The sequence below is a fragment of the Meles meles genome, chromosome Y (assembly GCF_922984935.1).
Source record: "Meles meles chromosome Y, mMelMel3.1 paternal haplotype, whole genome shotgun sequence".
NCBI lineage: Eukaryota > Metazoa > Chordata > Mammalia > Carnivora > Mustelidae > Meles > Meles meles.
This window is the reverse complement of record NC_060088.1, coordinates 6,966,301-6,987,057: the sequence shown is the minus strand read 5'-3', so window position 1 is coordinate 6,987,057 and position 20,757 is coordinate 6,966,301.

Here is a 20,757-nt window from a genome sequence, read left to right as displayed (position 1 = left end):
TGAGGAAGACACACAAAAATGGAAAAATGTTCCATGCTCCTGGATTGGAAGAAAAAATATTGTGAAAATGTCCATGCTACCTAAAGCAATTTACACATTTAAAGCAATCCCTATCAAAATACCCTCCATTTTTTTTTTCAAAGAAATGGAAGAAATAATCCTAAAATTTATATGGAACCAGAAAAGACCTCGAATAGCCAAAGGAATATTGAAAAAGAAAGCCAAAGTTGGTGGCATCAGAATTCCAGACTTCAAGCTCTATTACAAAGCTGTCATCATCAAGACAGCATGGTACTGGCACAAAAACAGACACATAGACCAGTGGAACAGAATAGAGAGCCCAGAAATCGACCCTCAACTCTATGGTCAACTAATCTTCGACAAAGCAGGAAAGAATGTCCAATGGAAAAAAGACAGCCTCTTCAATAAATGGTGCTGGGAAAATTGGACAGCCACATGCAGAAAAATGAAATTGGACCACTTCCTTACACCACACACGAAAATAGACTCCAAATGGATGAAGGACCTCAATGTGAGAAAGGAATCTATCAAAATCCTTGAGGAGAATGCAGGCAGCAACCTCTTTGACCTCAGCTGTAGCAACATCTTCCTAGGAACAACGGCAAAGGCAAGGGAAGCAAGGGCAAAAATGAACTGTTGGGATTTCATCAAGATCAAAAGCTTTTGCTCAGCAAAGGAAACAATTAACAAAACCAAAAGACAACTGAGAGAATGGGAGAAGATATTTGCAAACGACATATCAGATAAAGGGCTAGTATCCAAAATCTATAAGGAACTTAGCAAACTCAACAGCCAAAGAACAAACAATCCAATCAAGAAATGGGCAGAGGACATGAACAGACATTTCTGCAAAGAAGACATCCAGATGGCCAACAGACACATGAAAAAGTGCTCCACGTCACTCGGCATCAGGGAAATACAAATCAAAACCACAATGAGATATCACCTCACACCAGTCAGAATGGCTAAAATTAACAAGTCAGGAAATGACAGATGCTGGCGAGGATGCGGAGAAAGGGGAACCCTCCTACACTGTTGGTGGGAATGCAAGCTGGTGCAACCACTCTGGAAAACAGCATAGAGGTTCCTCAAAATATTGAAAATAGAACTACCCTATGACCCAGCAATTGCACTACTGGGTATTTACCCTAAAGATACAAACATAGTGATCCGAAGGGGCACGTGTACCCGAATGTTTATAGCAGCAATGTCTACAATAGCCAAACTATGGAAAGAACCTAGATGCCCATCAACAGATGAATGGATAAATAAGATGTGGTATATATACACAATGGAATACTATGCAGCCATCAAAAGAAATGAAATCTTGCCATTTGCGACGACGTGGATGGAACTAGAGCGTATCATGCTTAGTGAAATAAGTCAATCGGAGAAAGACAACTATCATATGATCTCCCTGATATGAGGACATGGAGAAGCAACATGGGGGGTTAGGGGCATAGGAGAAGAATAAATGAAACAAGATGGGATTGGGAGGGAGACAAACCATAAATGACTCTTAATCTCACAAAACAAACTGGGGGTTGCTGGGGGGAGGTGGGTTTGGGAGAGGGGGAGGGGGCTATGGACATTGGGAGGGTATGTGCTATCGTGAGTGCTGTGAAGTGTGTAAACCTGGCGATTCACAGACCTGTACCCCTGGGGATAAAAATACATTATATGTTTATTAAAAAAAAAAATTTGGAAGGGGAGGCGAACCATAAGAGACTATGGACTCTGAAAAACAACCTTAGGGTTTTGAAGGGTCAGGGGTGGGAGGTTGGGGAACAGGTAGTGGGTAATGGGGAGGGCACGTTTTGCATGGAGCACTGGGTGTTGTGCAAAAACAATGAATACTGTTACACTGAAAAAATAAATAAAATGGAAAAAAAATTAAAAAATAAAGCTTCTCTATGACCCTGCAATTGCACTACTGGGTGTTTACCCCAAAGATACTGAAGTAGTGAAAAGAAGGGCCATCTGTACCCCAATGTTTATAGCAGCAATGGCCATGGTCACAAAGCTGTGGAAAGAACCCAGATGCCCTTCAAGAGACATGTGGTCCATATACACGATGGAGTATTATGCCTCCATCAGAAAGGATGAATACTCAACTATTGTAGCAACATGCAGCAACATGGACGGGACTGGAAGAGATTATGCTGAGTGAAATAAGTCAAGCAGAGATTCTGCTGAGTGAAATAAGTCAATTATTATGTGTTTTCACTTATTTGTGGAGCAGAACAAATAACATGGAGGACATGGGGTTATGGAGAGGAGAAGAGAGTTGAGGGAAATTGGAAGGAGAGATGAACCATTAGAGTCTGTGGACATTGAAAAACAGCCTGAGGATTTTGAAGGGGGGGGTGGGAGTTTGCGGAATCAGGTGGTGGGTAATTGGGAGGGCAAGTATTGCATGGAGCATTGGGTGTGGTGCAAAAACAATGAATACTGTTACTCTGAAATTAAATATTAAAAAAGTGAAAAAGAAGGGGGGGGAAAGCACAGAGAATCAAAGTCAGTAACCGACCAAACTGAAAAAGTTAACTCCTTACCTATCAAGAATTAATTTAAGCATTCATGAGTAAACTCTATTAGGCAACCTAACCTAAAAGACCTCTACATACAAGTATGTCAGCAAATCCAGTACTTGAGAGAAAGGATAAATTCCAAGACACATATCCACTACCAAGACTATATTGTGAAACATACAAATCTGACATCTCAGGTAATGAAGAAAGCTTTTGAAGCCATCTTCAAACACCTCCCAACACACAAAAAGCCAGGTTCAAATCAATTGCCTGGTCTACACTTTGACACCTTTATAGAAGGCAATGTCAGTTCTTCTCATCTATTCCTGAAATGTAAGAAGAGGGAATACTGAAATTTACAATGACCAATGACCGAAGTCGGGTAAGAACCTTATAGCAATACAAGTGCATACCATTTAATAAGTGAGATAATAAAGCTATAATTCATTTCTTTTATCTTCTTTCTACATCTATATATGAAACGGCTGGTTTTTCTTTCTTTTAATATTTTTTGCTATGTTCCAGAAACCAGCCTTTCATCCATCATACGTTTTTGGCATAGTGTTCCCTGATTCTTTAGTTGCATATACCACCGAGCACTCAGCATCATATATACCACACCTCCTTCATACCCATTAACAAGTTCCCTAATTCCTGGCATGTCTAATCCTTCTGTAACCCTCAGCTTTGTTCCCAGAGTACAGATTCTCTCCTGGCTTGTCTCCCCTTCGAACTTCTTCTCCTTCCATTTTCCCTTGTTTGAACTCATGACCCTGATATTCTTCATGGGCCACATAAGAGTAAAGCCATATGATATTTCCCTTGGTCTGCTTGCTTTTCTCATTGAGAATAACCTATCCTGTGTCACTCATTTCAAGGTGAGTATCAGGCCTTCATCCTCCCTGATGGCAGAGGCATACTCTGTTGCCTAGATGGACCACACGCTCTTTAAACAGTAGCCTTTGGAAGGGCATTTCGGCTCCTTCCACAGTTCTGCTAGTGTGGGTATGGCAGACCATTCATGGAGGCCATTCATTGTCCTCTGAATAAAGAGAGTTGGTCAACATTGCTCTACCCATGACCATGGCGTGTGGCGTTAACTAATGATGGCAAGGAGTGCTGTCCAGGGCTCTTCCTTCAGTGGTAGCTACATGCAGAATATCACTCACCTTTAAGCCTTTGCAAATTTGTTTAAGGTAAAGTCATGTAGACAGAGCTCTCATCCCATACAACTGGTGTTTCAGACACTAAGGGATGAGGACACGGACAGCACAATGTATCCATGCCCTCGCACTTTTCCTGGAAATGTGACTTTCCTTCTCTTATTCCTTCCCTTCTCTTCCAAGCTGACCAAGCCCCAAAGGCAGACCCTACACCCTAGAACCAATCAGGAAAAGAAGCTAAGAAAGGGCGCTCTCGCGCATAGGATGTCATACCTCCCAGTGAAGTAATGATATCCAAGACACCTCCCTGTTGATTGAGATTTCTAGAAAATGCAGTGGATATAGGCACACCTTGCTCTCTCAGGAGAAATGTTGGCCTCAAGGATGGTATACTGAACGTCATTTTCTTTTCTCTTTGTATAGAAAGGTGAAGTGGGAAAGAAACAGAAAAGACCATGTGTGTTTATCAGCAGGCAAACAGGGTTCTTTTTTGGTCCTTCCCAGAGCTTTCTCCGTAAAGCCATAGGACTCATAGGTGATGACAGAATGATTGCTGCTTTAGTGAAGTCAGCTTCTGTGCCATTACAACGTGTTAAGGTCCGAGTAGCACTCCTCCCCAAACCACGACTAATCACTTCACATGGTTGGAGTAGTCACGAGTGCTAGGAGGATCCAAAGCCCTCCCAAACCACTGGAGCTGCCTGGGTATTTCACCAAAACAATTTGCAAAGCGAGTCCCTGTCGCAGTCTCCATGGCCGAATTTGTAGTCTTTGGTCATGACTGTCACCACCATGCCTCTAGACTCCTGAGGTGGGCAAGAATCCACAATTCCATCTTACTCATGAATGATCAAGAAGGAGTCAGGACTACCACCAAGCCTCACGCAAGGAATTCCTCGACCCGCATATGTGCATGGCCTTCCCACCAATCAGGACACTTCTGTCTAGGAAAAAGGCCACCCGAGGAAAGCTCACAGTGAACACCCACAACCATGACAAAGACATGTGTAGAGTCTTCAACAGCGAGGAAATGAGTTTCTCTACTATCACCAGAAATCGTGTCATGAAGGTCTCCCCATCTTCCAAGCTAACCAAGCACAAAAGGCCGACCCTACACGCTAGAACCTTAGGCTCAGGCCGGTTTCATCACTTTGGAGCCCACAGGAAAATGCACGGAACATCTTGGAAGAGACCCATTGCACAATGACGTCATCAGAAAGGCTTTCATGCCAGTTTCAGAAGACAATGTGTATCTACAAAAGTACGCATTGAAGAGGATTCAACGGCCAAAGATCCCTGAGCATTCCCAAGGATGGTGCAGCTTCCCTCTGTGAAACCGAATGGAGATGTTGCAGCACAAGCCTGCCTTAACCCTTCCACTTCCATTCCCCAAAGGTTTTCATGGGATAAGCAAACCGTGCCTGTTGCAGAAGATGGGCATGTTCTAATGGAGCTAGGGGAGGAGAAAAAAAATGGAAGAACAACAGGCCATTGCAGCAGGACAGACAGTGGATGCTCCATGTTCATGGAGAGATGCAGGAAGACAAAGAAGAGGAGAACAAACAAGTGAGCTCAGAGCCAATATCTGGCATTTAGGATGGTGGTAGGTGCTCTGGACCTGGCAGAATTCCCTACGGACATAGGCCCACATTCAATAAACCATCCTCTGGCCTCTGTCAATCTTTATCATATGTTTCTTGTTGTTATTGTTGTTGCTTTTCATCGATGTGCATGCATGTATTTGACATAGAGAGACAGAGAGATCCTAATCAGGGATGGAGCTGGGAGGGAGAAACAGACTTGCCTCTGAGAAGGGAACCTGAGGTGGAAGATTATCCAATCAGCCTGGGATTAGGAGTTGAGCTGAAGGCCACCTCTGAACTGATGGAGACACCCGGGACACAATTTTTGTCTTCTTAACAACTCATTGCTCCAGACAACAACTCCTTCTCTATCATTGTTCAAAAGTGCAGGGGATACGGATTTTGCTTGGGCTGGTTTTTCTAGCCCTATAATACGTGCTTCTAGAGCTGGCTTAGCTTGTCTCCCTGAAGTCAGGGACTTGGCTATAGAAGCACTCTTCTCCCAAGCATATTTGGGTGAAGAGAATTCCTCCATTGCTAGCTTTGCACTGTGAATGACAACAGGTCTTGTGTTGCTCTGCTTCTGTAAATGGTGGAAGGAGTCCTCTGTGCCTGTATCTCTGTTTCTGACTCCAGAGGAAGGACGTTTTCAGCTCTGATTTCTCAAAAAAATGTTGGGCCCTCTTTTTTCTCTCTCTTCTAGGTCTCCTACAATAAGCACCCATTGACATTCATTGCAGTCAAGGATTTCCCTAAGTACATTGTCAGGTTCCATCATTCTTCCCTCTCTCCTTTGCTTCATTTCCTTTTTTTCAGTACTTGTCTTCCATGTCACTCATTGGATCCTCTGTTTATACCAGCTTACTGGAGTTTGCATCCAGTCTGCTAACAAATCTTTTCATCAGGGCCTCTTAATTTTAGTATTTTTAATCACCTTTATCTCTGTGGTCCGAGACTCACTGAAGACTTCAGTGCTTTTCTGATGCAGAGTGAGTATCCTGGGTGCTGCCTTAAATCCTGTATCGGGAATGTGATGTATAGCTTTCACTTCCATTGCATGGCCATGGTCATTTCTTGTTCTTTTGCCTCAGCATCAATTGATTGTTCCATCGTTGCATTCATTCACGGTCTCTGTCTTCCGCTCTGTATTCAAAAAGTGCTTTCTGTTTTCTACCCTGAGGGTAATTTCTAGGAAGAAGTGCTCATGGAGTGCCCAAGGGATGGCTTTGAGGGAGTCTTGGGTGTGTGTGGCATGCCCTCTGGGATTGATTTCTGGCTGGCCACTTTCCTCTGTGCCAGTGCTCTGTATAGGATCTCCTTGCCTGCCGTTTGGAGGGTTTGGTGTCTGTATCGAATATTGTGAGGTTCAGCTTGCTGGGCTCTGCTGTGCCTATAATAGGAGGCTTTCAACCCACTAAGGCTTGCTGAGTGCTATGGCCCAGAGAGACGATGTGGGCAGGGCTTTCTTCTAGTCCCCTACAGGATGGTTCATTTTACTGGGACTAAGCAACGTGGCCTGAGAAAGGCAGTCCCAAGTCTTTTCCTGTGCTATGACTTCATGTTTGCAGGTTAGCAGCTAATGTCCTCACCGTCCTGTCTGTGGCCACTAGATGGGTCTTCCCCCCATTGAGGCATCTCCACGAACACTGATTATCATGAATGAAGAGCAAGAAACAATAATCACACTACTGCATCAACAGTTATTGTCTCTGATCATGTCTCTGATCTGTCTGCACCTTGTTGGTTGCCTGTGTCCTCTCCAGGAGAAACTCACTGTTCTCTGGAGTCTATGTCTTCCAAGACTGCTGACCTGAAATCCCAGGGCCTCAAGACCATTTGTTTGTAAGAATTCCTGATATTCAGGTGTCTGCTTTTCTCCGCCAACAGCTATGGGCCAACATTCAACTAGTGGGTTCCCAGAGTTTTCTCCTTTACTGGGCCTTTGTCTTTGGCTATAGTTCCCTGCCTCTGAAGCATAAACCGTCCATTTCTCCCCTAAACCTTGTATAGACCCCTTCTGACATGGTCCCTGTGGTTTCTTCACTTTTTCACTGCGGAGTTTGATTTCTAGGCTTCAGGACAATTTAAGCGATATTTACATTGATGTGGTCATCTTGTGGTTGTGCTTATGGCTGAAGACAAGGCTGGAGCTCCGAGAGACTTCTGCCATCTCTCTGTCCTCCAAATGCATCTCAGATTCTTACCTAGCCAAAAGGAAGAAGGAATTCTTGCCACTTGCCACATGTGGCAGAATGGTGGAGAGCACTGTGCAAAGTCACATCTGTCAGTCACAAAATGACAATTAACATATGATTTCACCCACTCATGGAAGTGAAGAAACATGTGAAAAGGCAAGAAAAAAGGCACAGACAATGAGACTCTAAGCGGGCACACAAAATTTGGTGTTTTTTCCAATGAAGGTAGGTCAGAATCTGTGTTTCTAAAGGACAATTAAATGGGATATTCATTGCAGGAACTATGGCTGAAAGGGCTGTAACGTGAGTTTCCAATGCCATTTGAAGGTGAATTGTGATTCAAAAAAGAGCGACTTCATATCTGTTAAAATGTCACTCTAAGCATTATGTGAAGCACACACTCACACACACACACACACACACACACACACACACACACACACACACAAACACACACACAGAGACAAACTTAAAGAGTCCCACAGAAGTTAGAGAGCAAGTGAAAAATAGCAGCATGGAAGCAAACCTCAGAGAAAATACCATAAAGTAAAAAAGCACAGAGAATCAAAGTCAGAAACCATCCAAATTGGAAAAGTTATCTCCTTATCTATCAAGAATTAATCAATGCTTTCAGAACTAAACTCTCCTAAACAACCTAACCTAAGACCCAATACACACAAGTCTGCCAGCAAATCCAATACCTGAGAGAAAAGAATAAATTCCAAGACACATACCCACGACCAAAATTAGGTCATGAAACATAGACATCTGACATCTCAAGTAATGAAGAAGGTGTTTGAAGCAATCCTCAAATACCTCCCAACACACACAAAGCCAAGTTCAAATCAATTTCCTGATCCACACTTCTAGATATTTAATGAAGGTATTGTCGGTTCTTCTCATCTGTTCCCAAAATGTAGGAAGAGGGAAGACTCTACAATGTTCAAAGGTCAGATAAGGACCTTATAGGAAACCAATGGCATACCATTTTAATCAGTAAGATAATAAAACTATAATTAATTTCTTTCCTCTTTCTTTCTTCATGTACATGTGAAAAGGCCTGTTTTTCTTTGTTTTCAATAATTTTCCTTATGTTCGGGAAGCCAGTCTTTCATCCATCATACATTTTTGAGATACTGTTCCCTGATTTTTAGTTGCATATACCACCGAGGGCTCATCATCATATATGCTACACCTCCTCTATACCCATTAACCACTTCCCTCATTCCCGGCATGTCTCATCCTTCTGTCATCCTCAGCTAGATTTCCAGGGTCCTGAGTCTTTCCTGGTTTTTCTCCCTTTTGGACTTCTTCTCCTCCCATTTTCCCTTGCTTCTACTATTGTACATGGTATTCCTCTTGTGCCACTTATGAGTGAAACCATATATTTCCCTTGATATGCTTGCCTTTTTCATTGAGAATTACCCAGTCCTGTGCCATTCATGTCAAAGTGACTATCAGTGCTTCATCGTCCTGGATGGCAAAGGAATTCTCTTTTTCCTGGATGGACCACACCTTTGTTATCCACTAGCCTTTGGAAGGTCATCTCTGCTCCTTCCACAGTTCCGCTAGAGTGGGCATGACAGGCCATTGATGTAGGCTATTCATTTTCTTCCACATATAGAGAGTTGATCAATATTACTCTCCCCTAACCACAGCATATAGCGTTAATGAATGATGAAAAAGGGTGTTGTCCAGGGCTCTTCTTTCACGGGTAGCTATCATGCAGAATGTCACTCTCCTTAAGCCTTTGCAAGGGTGTTTAAGGTAAAGTCATGGAAACAGAGCCCTCATCCCTTAGGGCTGGTGTTTCAGAATGCTAGGAGATGAGGACATGGACAGCACAAAGCATCTATGCCCTAGCACTTTTTCTGGAAATGTGACTCTCCTTCCCTTATCCCTTCCGTTCTCTTCCACGCTGACCAAGAACCAATGGCAGATGCTACACCCTAGAACCCATCAGGAGAAGTAGCTAAGAAAGGACACTCTCACCCTTAGGATGTCAAACCTCCCTGAGAGCTAAGGACACCCAAGTGGTCTCCCTGTTGATAGATATCTCAAGAAATTGTAGTGGAAATAAGAACACCATGCTCTCTCTGGAGAAATGGTAGTATCAAGGATGGTGTACCAAACATCATTCTCGTTTTCTTTGTATAGAAAGGTGAAGTGGGAAAGAAACAGAAAAGACCCTCTGAGTTAATGATCCAGCAAACAGGGTTCTTTTTTGGTCCTTCCCAGAGGTTCCTACATAAAGACATAGGACTCATAGTTCATAAGAGAGGGATTGCTGCTCCAACGAAGTCAGCTTCTGTGACATCACAAAGATGTGAGGTCCTAGAAACCACAACTCCCCAGTCCATTCCTAATCACTCCACCTGGCTGGAGTAATCATGTGTCAAGATGGAGGATTCAAAGCCCTCCCAAACCACTGGAGCCACCTGGGTATTTCACCAAGACAGTTTGCGAAGCAAGTGTGGTTCACCTTCTCCATGGCCGAATTTGTAGTCTTTGGCCATGACTGTCACCACCAGCCCTCTGGACTACTGAGAAGGGCAAGAATCCACAATTCCATCTTACCCACGGGAGATCAAGGAAGAGTCAGGACTACCACCAAGCATCATGCGAGGAACTCTTCGCCCTGCAGAGGTGCATGGTCCTCCCACCCAATCATGACCCTTCTGACCATGAAAAGGTCCACCAGAGGAAAACTCTCATTGAACACCCACAATCATGCTGAAGATGTGTCTGGGGTCATCCACAGCGAGGACACGAATTCCTCCAGCATCTCCAGAAATCGTGCTAAGAAGACCTCCCCATCTTCCAAGCTGACCAAACATGAAGGCAGACCCTACACCCTAGAACCTTAGACCGAGGACGGACTCATTGGTTTGGAGACCACAGGTACAAGCACGGAGCATGTTGGAAGAGACCCATTGCCCAAGTAAAGCCATCAAAAAGGCTTTCGTGCCAGGTTCAGGAAGACAAGGTGTATCTACAAAAGGACGCATTGAAGAGGATTCAATGCCCTAAGAATCCTGAGCATTCCCCCAGGGTGGTGCATCTTTCCTCTGTGGAACTGAATGGGGATGTTGCAGCACCAGCCTGCCTTAACCCTCCCATTTCCATTCCTCAAAGGTTTTTATGGGATAAACAAACAGTGCCTGTTTCAGAAGATGAGCATGTTCTAATGGAGCCATGGAGGAGGGAAAATGGGAGAACAACAGGCCTTTGCAGCGGGACAGACAGCAGATGTTCCATGTTGGTGGGGAGATACAGGAAAATGAAGAAGAGGAGAATAAACAAGGGAGCTCAGAGATAAGGTCTGTCATTAGGATGGTGGGAGGTGCTCTGAACCTGGCTGCATTCCATAGGGACATAGGTCCAAATTATAGAAAACACCTCTGGCCCCTGTCAATCCTTATAAACTGTTTTGCTGTTGTTGTTGTTGTTGTTGTTGTTGTTGTTGTTGTTGTTGTTGATGTTGATGTTTTTCAACGATGTTCCTGCATGTATTTACAGAGAGAGAAAGAGCGGTCATAATCAGTGAGGGAGCTGGAGAGGGAGGATCAGACTTTCGTCTGAGCAGGGAACCTGATGTGAGAGCCCATCCAATGAGCCTGGAATCAGTTGAGCTGAAAGCTGGTCTGAACTGATGGAGACACCCCGGGACACAATCTCTGACTTCTTACCACCTCATTGTTCAAAACAAGAACACCTGGTTTGTCATTCCTCAGAAATGCAGGGGATATAGATTTTGCCTTGGGCTGGTGTGGCTTGCTCTATACAGTGTGCTGCTAGAGCTGGCATAGCTGGTCGCCTTAGAGTCAGGGACTTGGCTATAGAAACACTCTTCTCCCAAGAATATTTGGGTGAAGAGAATGCCTCCATTTCTAGCTTTGGAGGGTGAATGACCCTATGTCTTCTGTTGCTCTGCTTCTGTGGAGGGTGCTGGGAGACCTCTATGCCTGGATCTCTGTTTCTGACCCCAGCGGAGGGACATTTTCAGCTCTGATTTCTCAAAGAAATGTTGGGCCCTCTTTTTTCTCTCTCTTCTATGTCTAATACTTTAAGCATCCATTGACATACATTGCAGTCATTGATTACCCTAAGCCCATTGTCATGTTCCATCATTCTTCTTTCAGTCCTGCTTCACTTCCTTTTTTTCCAATACTTGTCTTCCAGGTCACTCATTGGATCCTATGATTCTGCCAGCTTCCTGGAAGTTTTATACAATATCCTAACAAATCTTTCCAGCAGGGCCTCTTAAATTTATTTTTTTGCCATCACATTTATCACCTTATTCTCTGTGGTCCCAGACTCCAGTATCCTGTAGTGAGTATCCTGGCTGCTGCCTTAAATCCTCAATCAGGCATATGACACATAACATTTACCTTCGATTGCATGGCCATGATCATTTCTTGTGCTTTTCCCTCAGCTTCAATTGATTCTTCCATCATTGCATTTGTTAAAGTTCTCTGTCTTCTCTGTATTCAAAAAGTGCATTCTGTTTTCTACCCTGAGGTTAATTTCTTTCAGAAGAGGGGCTTATGGTGTGCCCAAGGGCTGGCCCTTGAGGGAGTCTCAGGCGTGTGTGGCATGCCCTCTGGGGTTGTGTTGTGGCTGTCCACTCTCATCTGGGCCAGTGTTCTGCAGAGGCTCTCATTGCCTGCATTTCAGAGGATTTGGTGTCTGGACGGAATATGGTGATGTTTAGGTTGCTGTGCTCTGGTGTGCCTGTGAAAGAGAATTTCAACCCACTCAACAGAACTAGGGCCTGCTGAATGGTGTGGCCAGGAGAGAGAGTGTTGGCAGGGCTTTCTTCTAGTACCCTACAGGAGGTTCTGTTCTCCTGGGACTAAGCAAGTGGCCTGATCAAGGCATTCCCAACAGTCCAGGGTTGGGACTTCATGTTTGCAGGTTTTGCAGGTAATTTCCTCACCATCCTGTCTGTGGCCCCTAGCTCGGTCTTTATGCTGGCAGTGGGAGAGCCCCAAGTTTCTTTGCCCCCATTGAGGCATCTCCACAAACATTGCCTATCATGAATGTACAGCAAGAAACAATAATCATACAACGGTGTTAACAGGCATTGTCTCTGATCATGGTTTCCAGGCTGTCTGCACCTGGATGCTTGATGGTGTCCTTTCAGGTAGAAACTCAGTGTTCTCTGGAGTCTATGTCTGCCAAGCCTGCTGATCTGAAATCCCCGGGCCTCAAGACACGTTGGTGGCAAGAAATTGTGCCTTTCAGACCCTCTCGTTTTCTCTGCCAACAGCTATGGGTCAACATTCAACTTGTGGCTTCCCAGTGTGCTCCTCTTCGCTGGGTCTTGGTCTTTAGCCATGGTTCCCTCCCTCTTAAGCACAAACCATCCACTTCTCCAATAAGCCATGTCTACACCTGTATCCCATGATCACTGCGACTCTTCTCTCTTTTCTGTGGAGTGTGATTTCTAGGCTTCGGGTCCACTTACACCATGTTTACATTGATGTGGTCATCTTCCAGTTGTGGTAATGGCTGAATAATGCTTGGAGCTCCCAGACACTTCTACCAACTCCCTGTCCTCCAAATGCACCACAGAATCTTACCCATCCATAAGCAAGAATGAATTCATGCCACTTGCCACATGTGTCAGAAAGGTGGAGAGCATTGGACTATGCCCCATCTGTCAGTCACAGAAAGACTATTAACATACAATTTCACTTACTCATGGAAGTAAAGGTATATGTGAAAAGCAAAAAAAAAAAAAAAATCTCACAGACAAAGAGATTCTAAGCAGGCACACAAAATTTGGTGTTTCTTCCAAGGCAGGTAATTCAGAATCTGTGTTTCTAAAAGAGGATTCAATGGGGCATTCATTTCAGGAATGGCCAAAAAGGAGGTAACATGAGTTTCCAATGTGTTTGAAGGTGAATTGTGATCCAAAAAAGAGTAACTTTATATCCTTAAAATATCATATTAAGTGTTATGTGAACACACACACACACACACACACACACACACACACACACACACACACACACTTAAAAGAATCCCAGAGAAGTTAGGCAACAAGTGAGCAATAGTAATCATGGAAGCAAACTCAGTGAAAATACAATAAAAGAAAAAAAGCACAGAATTAATGTCAAACACTGACCATACTGGAAAAGTTAATTCCTCACATATCAAGAATTAATTAAAGCATTCAGGACTAATGCCTTCTAAACCACCTAACCTAAAAGAATCCATACACACAAGTATGCCAGCAAATCCAATACCTGAGAGAAAAGGATAAATTCCAATTCACATATCTTTTACGAAGACTAGGTCATGAAACATACACATCTGATGTCTCAGGTAATGACAAAAGCGTTTGAAGCAGTACTCAAACACCTCTCAACACGCAAAATTTGGTTCAAATCAATTTCTTGGTCTACACTTCTTGACATTTAACGAAGGCAATGTCGATTCTTCTCATCAATTCCCGAAATGTAGGATGGGGGAAGACTGTTTTACAATGTCCAAAGGTCCAATTCAGATAAGGACATTATAGGAACAAATTGCATACCATTTTAATCAGTAAGATAATAAAACCAAATTCATTTCTCCCTTCTTCTTTCTTCCTAATTCCTCCTTCTTTCTTCAACTGCATGTGAAATGGCCTGTTTGTCTTTCTATTCAATATTTTTACTTATATTCAGGAAGCCAGCATTCATCCATCATACGTTTGTGAGATACTGTTCCCTGATTCTTTAGTGGCAAATAACACTGAGAGTTCATCATCATATATGCCACACTTCTTCCATACCGGTAACCAGTTCCTTCATTCCCAGCATGTCTCATCCTTCTGTAACCCTCAGCTTGGTCCCCAGAGACATGAGTCTCTCCAGGTTTATCTCCCTTTTGGACTTCATCTCATTCCATTTTCCCTTGCTTCTACTAATGTCCATGATATTCCTCCTGTTCCACTTATGAGTGAATCCATATGATATTTCTCTTGGTCTGCTTGCCTGTTTCATTGAGAATAACTAGGCGACTCTCAGGGACTCATTCTTCTGGATGACAGAGGAATACTCTGTTGCCTGGAAATACCACACTTTCTTTATCCACTAGCCTTTGGGAGGGCATCTAGGCTCCCTCTACTGTTCTGCTAGACAGAGCATGGCAGGGCATCGATGTAGGCCATCCATTTTCCTCTGAATAAAGAGGGTTGGTCATCAGGGCTTTCCCCATGATCACGGCATGTAGTATTAACTAATGATGACAAGGAGTGCCGTCCAGGGCTCTTCCTTCAGGGGTAGTTATAATGCAGAATGCCACACTCCTTGAAGCCTTTGCAAGGGTGTTTAAGATAAAGTCATGTAGACAAAGCCCTCATCTTTAGGACTGGTGTTTCAGAACTCTAGGACATGAGGACACAGATAGCACAATGCATCCATGTCCTAGCACTTTTCCTGGAGGTATGACTTTCCTTCCCTTATTCCTTCCCTTCCCTTCCAAGTTGACCAAGCACCAAAGACTGTCCCTACACCCTAGAACCTATCTATGCTAATGCTGAGAAAGGGCGCTCTCACCTGTAGGATGTCAAACCTACAGGCAAAGAGGCCTACCTGTTGATTGAGATGTCAAGAAATTACAGTGGAAATAGGAACACTATGCTCTCTCTGGATAAATCTTGGCCTTCAAGGATGGTATACCGAACACCATTTCTTTTCTCTTTGTATAGAAAGGGAAGTGGAAAAGAAATTGAAAAGACCATCTGTGTTCAGGGTCAGGCTAACAGAGTTCTTTTTCAGTCCTTACCAGGTATTGCTACCTAAATCCATAGGACTCATAGTTCATGAGAGAGGGATTGCTGTTTCAGTGAAATCAACTTCTGTGATGTCACAAACCTTTAAGGTTCTAGCAACCACTACTTCCCAAACCACCCTAATCACTCCACCTGGCTGGAGCAATCATGGGTCAGCCAGGAGGATGCAAAGCCCTCCCAAACTGTTGGAGCCACCTATGTATTTCACCAAGACAGTTTGCGAAGCAAGTGAGGGTCAGCTTCCCCATGGCCGAATTTGTATTCTTTGGCTGTGACTGTCACCACAAGCCCTCTGGACTCCTGAGAAGGGCAATAATCTTCAATCCCATCTTACCCGCGAATGATAGTCAGGACTAGTACAAAGCTTCATGCGAGGATCCCCACGCCCTGCTCATGTCCATGGTCCTCCCATAAAATCAGGACTCTTCTGACCAGGAAAAGGCCAACCCAAAGAAAGCTCACAATGAACTCCCGCAACAATGCCAAAGACATGTCTGGAGTCTACAACAGCGAGAGCACGAGTTCCTCTATCATCTCCAGAAATCAGACCAAGAAGGTCTGCCATCTTCCAACCTGACCAAGCACTAAAATCCAGGCCCTACACCCTAGAACCTTAGGCCCAAGATGGAATCAACTGTTTGGAGCCCACAGGTGCAAGCATGGAGCAGGTTGTAAGAGATCCATTGCCCAAGTGAAATAATCAAAGGCTTTTGTGCAAGTTTCAGGGAGATAGTGTGTATTGAGAAAAGGACACATTCAAGAGGATTCAACTGCCTAAGATCCCTGAGCATTACCACAGGGTGGTACAGCTTCCCTCTGTGGAACTGAATGGAGATGTTGCAGCACAAGCCTGCCTTAACCCACCCATTTAACATTCCCCAAAGATTTTCATGGGATTAAAAAACAGTGCCTGCTGTGGAAGATGGGCATGTTCTCATGGAGCCAGGTAGGAAAGAATAGGAGAACAATGGGCCATTGTAATGGGACAGACAGATGATGCTCCATGTTGGTGGGTAGATGCACAAAGGCGAAGAAGAGGAGAACAAGCATGGGAGCTCAGAGCCAAGGTCTGGCATGTTAAGATGGTGCAAGGTGCTCCAGACCTGGCTGCGAGGTGCTCCAGACCTGGCTGCATTCCATAGGGACTTAGGTATAAATTCAATAAACCATCATCTGACCCCATTCAATCCTTATAAACTGTTGTTGTTGTTGTTGTTGTTGTTATTGTTGTTGTTGTTGTTGTTGTTGTTGTTGTTGTTCAACGATGTCCATGCATGTATTTGACAGGGAGAGACAGAGAGCTCCTAATCAGGGAGGGAGCTGCAGAATGAGAAGCAGACTTGCCTCTGAGCAGGGAACCTGTGGTGGGAGATGATCCAATGAGCCTGGGATCAGGAGCTGAGCTGAAGGCCACTTCTGAACTGATGGAGACACCCTTGTACACCTGGTGCCTTCTTAGCACTTCATTAGTTCTAGAGAAGAACACCTACTCTGTCATTTTTCAGAAATGCAGCGGATATGGCGAGTCCTTTGCAGAGGCTTTCATTGCCTGCCGTTCGGTGTGTTTGGAGTCTGTACCAAATATGGTGAGATTAGCTTGTTGGGCTCTGGTTTGCCTGTGAAGGAGCCTTTAAAGCTACTCAACAGAATGAAATCCTGCAGAATTCTGTAGTCAGGAGAGATGACGTGGACAGGGCTTTATTCTAGTCCCCAATAGGAGGGTCTTTTTTCCTGGGAAGAAGAAACATGGCTTGAGGAAGGCAGTCCCAACAGTGTCCAGGGTTGGGACTTCGTATTTGGGGGTTGGCACCTATTGTTCTCACCGTCCCATCTAAGGCCCCTAAACTGGTCTTTATGCTGGCAAGTGGGAGAGCTCCATGGTTCTTTTGCCCCCATCAAGGCTGCTCCACGAAAAGTAACTATCATGGATCCACAGGAAGAAACAATAACTGTTTTACAGGAATTGTATCTGATCATGTTTTCATGGTTCTCTGCACCTGGTTGCTTGCTGGGGTTCTCTGCAGGAGAAGCACAGTGTTTTCTGGAGTCTATGTCTGCCAAGCCTGCTGATCTGAAATCCCCAGGCCACAAGACCCTTTGGTTGCAAGAAGTCATGCCATTCAGACCTTCTCCAGTTTTCCGCCAACAGCTATGGGTCAAAATTCAACTTGTGGCTTCCCAGTGTGCTCCTCTCTACTGGGCCTTTGCCTTTGGCCATGGTTCCCACCCTCTGAAGTACAAACCGTCCACTTCTCCCCTATGTCATGTCTACACACTTCTCAGATGGTGTCTGCGACTTCCATTCTTTCCTGTGGAGTGTGATTTGTAGGCCTCAATCCATTTACACCATGTTTTCATTGATGTTGCCATCTTCCGGTTGTCCTTATGGCTGCAGACAAGTCTGAACCTCCCAGACACTTCTACCATCTTCCTGCCCACCAAATGCGCCACAGACTCTTACTCAGCCATAAGCAAGAAGGAATTGTTGTCACTTGCCACATGAATCAAAAAAGTGGAGAGCATTGGGCTATGTCCCATCTGTCAGTTATAGAGAACGTTAACATATGATTTCACTCACTCATGGACGTAAAGAAACATGTGTAAAAGAAAGACAAAGGTACAGACAATGAGAATCTAACTGGGTACACAAAATTTGATGTTTGTTCCCAGGCAGGTTAGTGAGACTCTGTGTTTCTAAAAGAGGATAAAACGGGACATTCAATGCAGGAAACGTGATAGAACGGGATGTAATGTGAGTTTCCAATGCATTTGAAGGTGAATCATGATCCAAAAAAGAGAGGCTTCATATCTCTTAAAATATTCTAAGCGTTATGTGAAGCACACACACACACACACACACACACACACACACACACACACACACACGTCTCACAGAAGTTAGGTAGCAAGAAGAATAGCACTCATTTAAGCAAATATTAGAGAAAATACCATAAACAAAAAAAGCACAGAAAATCCAAGTCAGAAACTGACCAAACTGGAAAATTTAACTCCTTACCTATCAAGAATTTATTAAAGCATTCAGGACTAAACTCTCCTAAATAATCTTACCTAAAAGAACCCTACACACAAGTGTGCCAGCAAATCCAATACCTGAGAGAAAAGGATAAATTCCAAGACACATATCCTCTACAAAGATAGATCATGAAACATACACATCTGATGTCTCAGGTAATGATGAAAGCGTTTGAAACAGTCCTCAAACAACTCCCAAACACAAAACGCCAGGTTCAAATCAATTTCCTAGTCCAAATTTCTAGACATGTCAGGAATGCAATGTCAGTTCTTCTCATCTATTCCCGAAGTGTAGGAAGAGGGAAGACTCTATTTTACAATGTCCAAAGACCCACTTCAGATAAGGACCTTCTAGGAAATCAATTGCATACCATTTTAATAAGTAAGATAATAAAACTATAATTCATTTCTTTCCTCTTCCTTTCTTCATGTACATGTGAAAAGTCCTATTTTTCTTTCTTTTCAGTATTTTTTCTTATGTTCCAGAAGCCAGTTTTTCATCCAGCATACATTCTTGACATAATGTTCCCTGATTTTTAGTTGCATATACACCGAACTCTCCTCATCATATATACCACACCTCCTCTATACACATTAACTAGTTCCCTCATTCCTTCTGTTACCCTCAGCTTGGTTCCCAGAGTCCTGAGGACTCTGGTTTGTTTGTCTGGTTTGTCTGGTTTGTCTCCTGGTTTGTCTCCCTTTCGAGCTTCCTCTCTTTCCGTTTTCATTTGCATCTACTAATGACCATGGTATTCCTCTTGTGCCAGTTATGAGTGAAGCCATATGATATATCCCTTAGGCTACTTGCCTTTTTCTTTTTTTTTTTTTTTTTTTTTTTTTTTTTTTTTTAGCTTTTCATTTTATTTATTTTTTCAGCGTAACAGTATTCATTCTTTTTGCACAACACCCAGTGCTCCATGCAAAACGTGCCCTCCCCATTACCCACCACCTGTTCCCCCAACCTCCCACCCCTGACCCTTCAAAACCCTCAGGTTGTTTTTCAGAGTCCATAGTCTCTTATGGTTCGCCTCCCCTCCCCAATGTCCATAGCCCGCTCCCCCTCTCCCAATCCCACCTCCCCCCAGCAACCCCCAGTTTGTTTTGTGAGATTAAGAGTCATTTATGGTTTGTCTCCCTCCCAATCCCATCTTGTTTCATTTATTCTTCTCCTATCCCCCTACCCCCCCATGTTGCTTCTCCATGTCCTCATATCAGGGAGATCATATGATAGTTGTCTTTCTCCGATTGACTTATTTCACTAAGCATGATACGCTCTAGTTCCATCCACGTCGTCGCAAATGGCAAGATTTCATTTCTTTTGATGGCTGCATAGTATTCCATTGTGTATATATACCACATCTTCTTTATCCATTCATCTGTTGATGGACATCTAGGTTCTTTCCATAGTCTGGCTATTGTAGACATTGCTGCTATAAACATTCGGGTACACGTGCCCCTTCGGATCACTATGTTTGTATCTGTAGGGTAAATACCCAGTAGTGCAATTGCTGGGTCATAGGGTAGTTCTATTTTCAACATTTTGAGGAACCTCCATGCTGTTTTCCAGAGTGGTTGCACCAGCTTGCATTCCCACCAACAGTGGAGGAGGGTTCCCCTTTCTCCACATCCTCGCCAGCATCTGTCATTTCCTGACTTGTTAATTTTAGCCATTCTGACTGGTGTGAGTGGATGAAGGACCTCAATGTGAGAAAGGAATCCATCAAAATCCTTGAGGAGAATGCAGGCAGCAACCTCTTCGACCTCAGCCGCAGCAACATCTTCCTAGGAACAACGGCAAAGGCAAGGGAAGCAAGGGCGAAAATGAACTATTGGGATTTCATCAAGATCAAAAGCTTTTGCACAGCAAAGGAAACAGTTAACAAAACCAAAAGACAGCTGACAGGATGGGAGAAGATATTTGCAAACGACATATCAGATAAAGGGCTAGTATCCAAAATCTATAAGGAACTTAGCAAACTCAACACCCAAAGAACAAACAATCCAATCAAGAAATGGGCAGAGGACATGAACAGACATTTCTGCAAAGAAGACATCCAGATGGCCAACAGACACATGAAAAAGTGCTCCACGTCACTCGGCATCAGGGAAATACAAATCAAAACCACAATGAGATACTTGCCTTTTTCATTGAGAATAACCCATTCCTGTGTCAGTCATGTCAAGGCGAGTGTTGGGGAGTGATCCTCCCCAATGGCGGAGACATACACTCTTGCCTGGATGGACCACACCTTCTTTATCCAGTAGCCTTTGGAAGGGCATCTCACTTCCTTCCACAGTTCTGCTAGAGTGGACATGATGGGCAATCAATGTAGGCCATTGATTTTCCTCTTTATAAAGAGATTTGGTCAACATGGCTCTCCCCATGACCACAGCATGAAGCGTTATCTAATGATGACAAGGAGGACTATCCGAGGTCTTCCT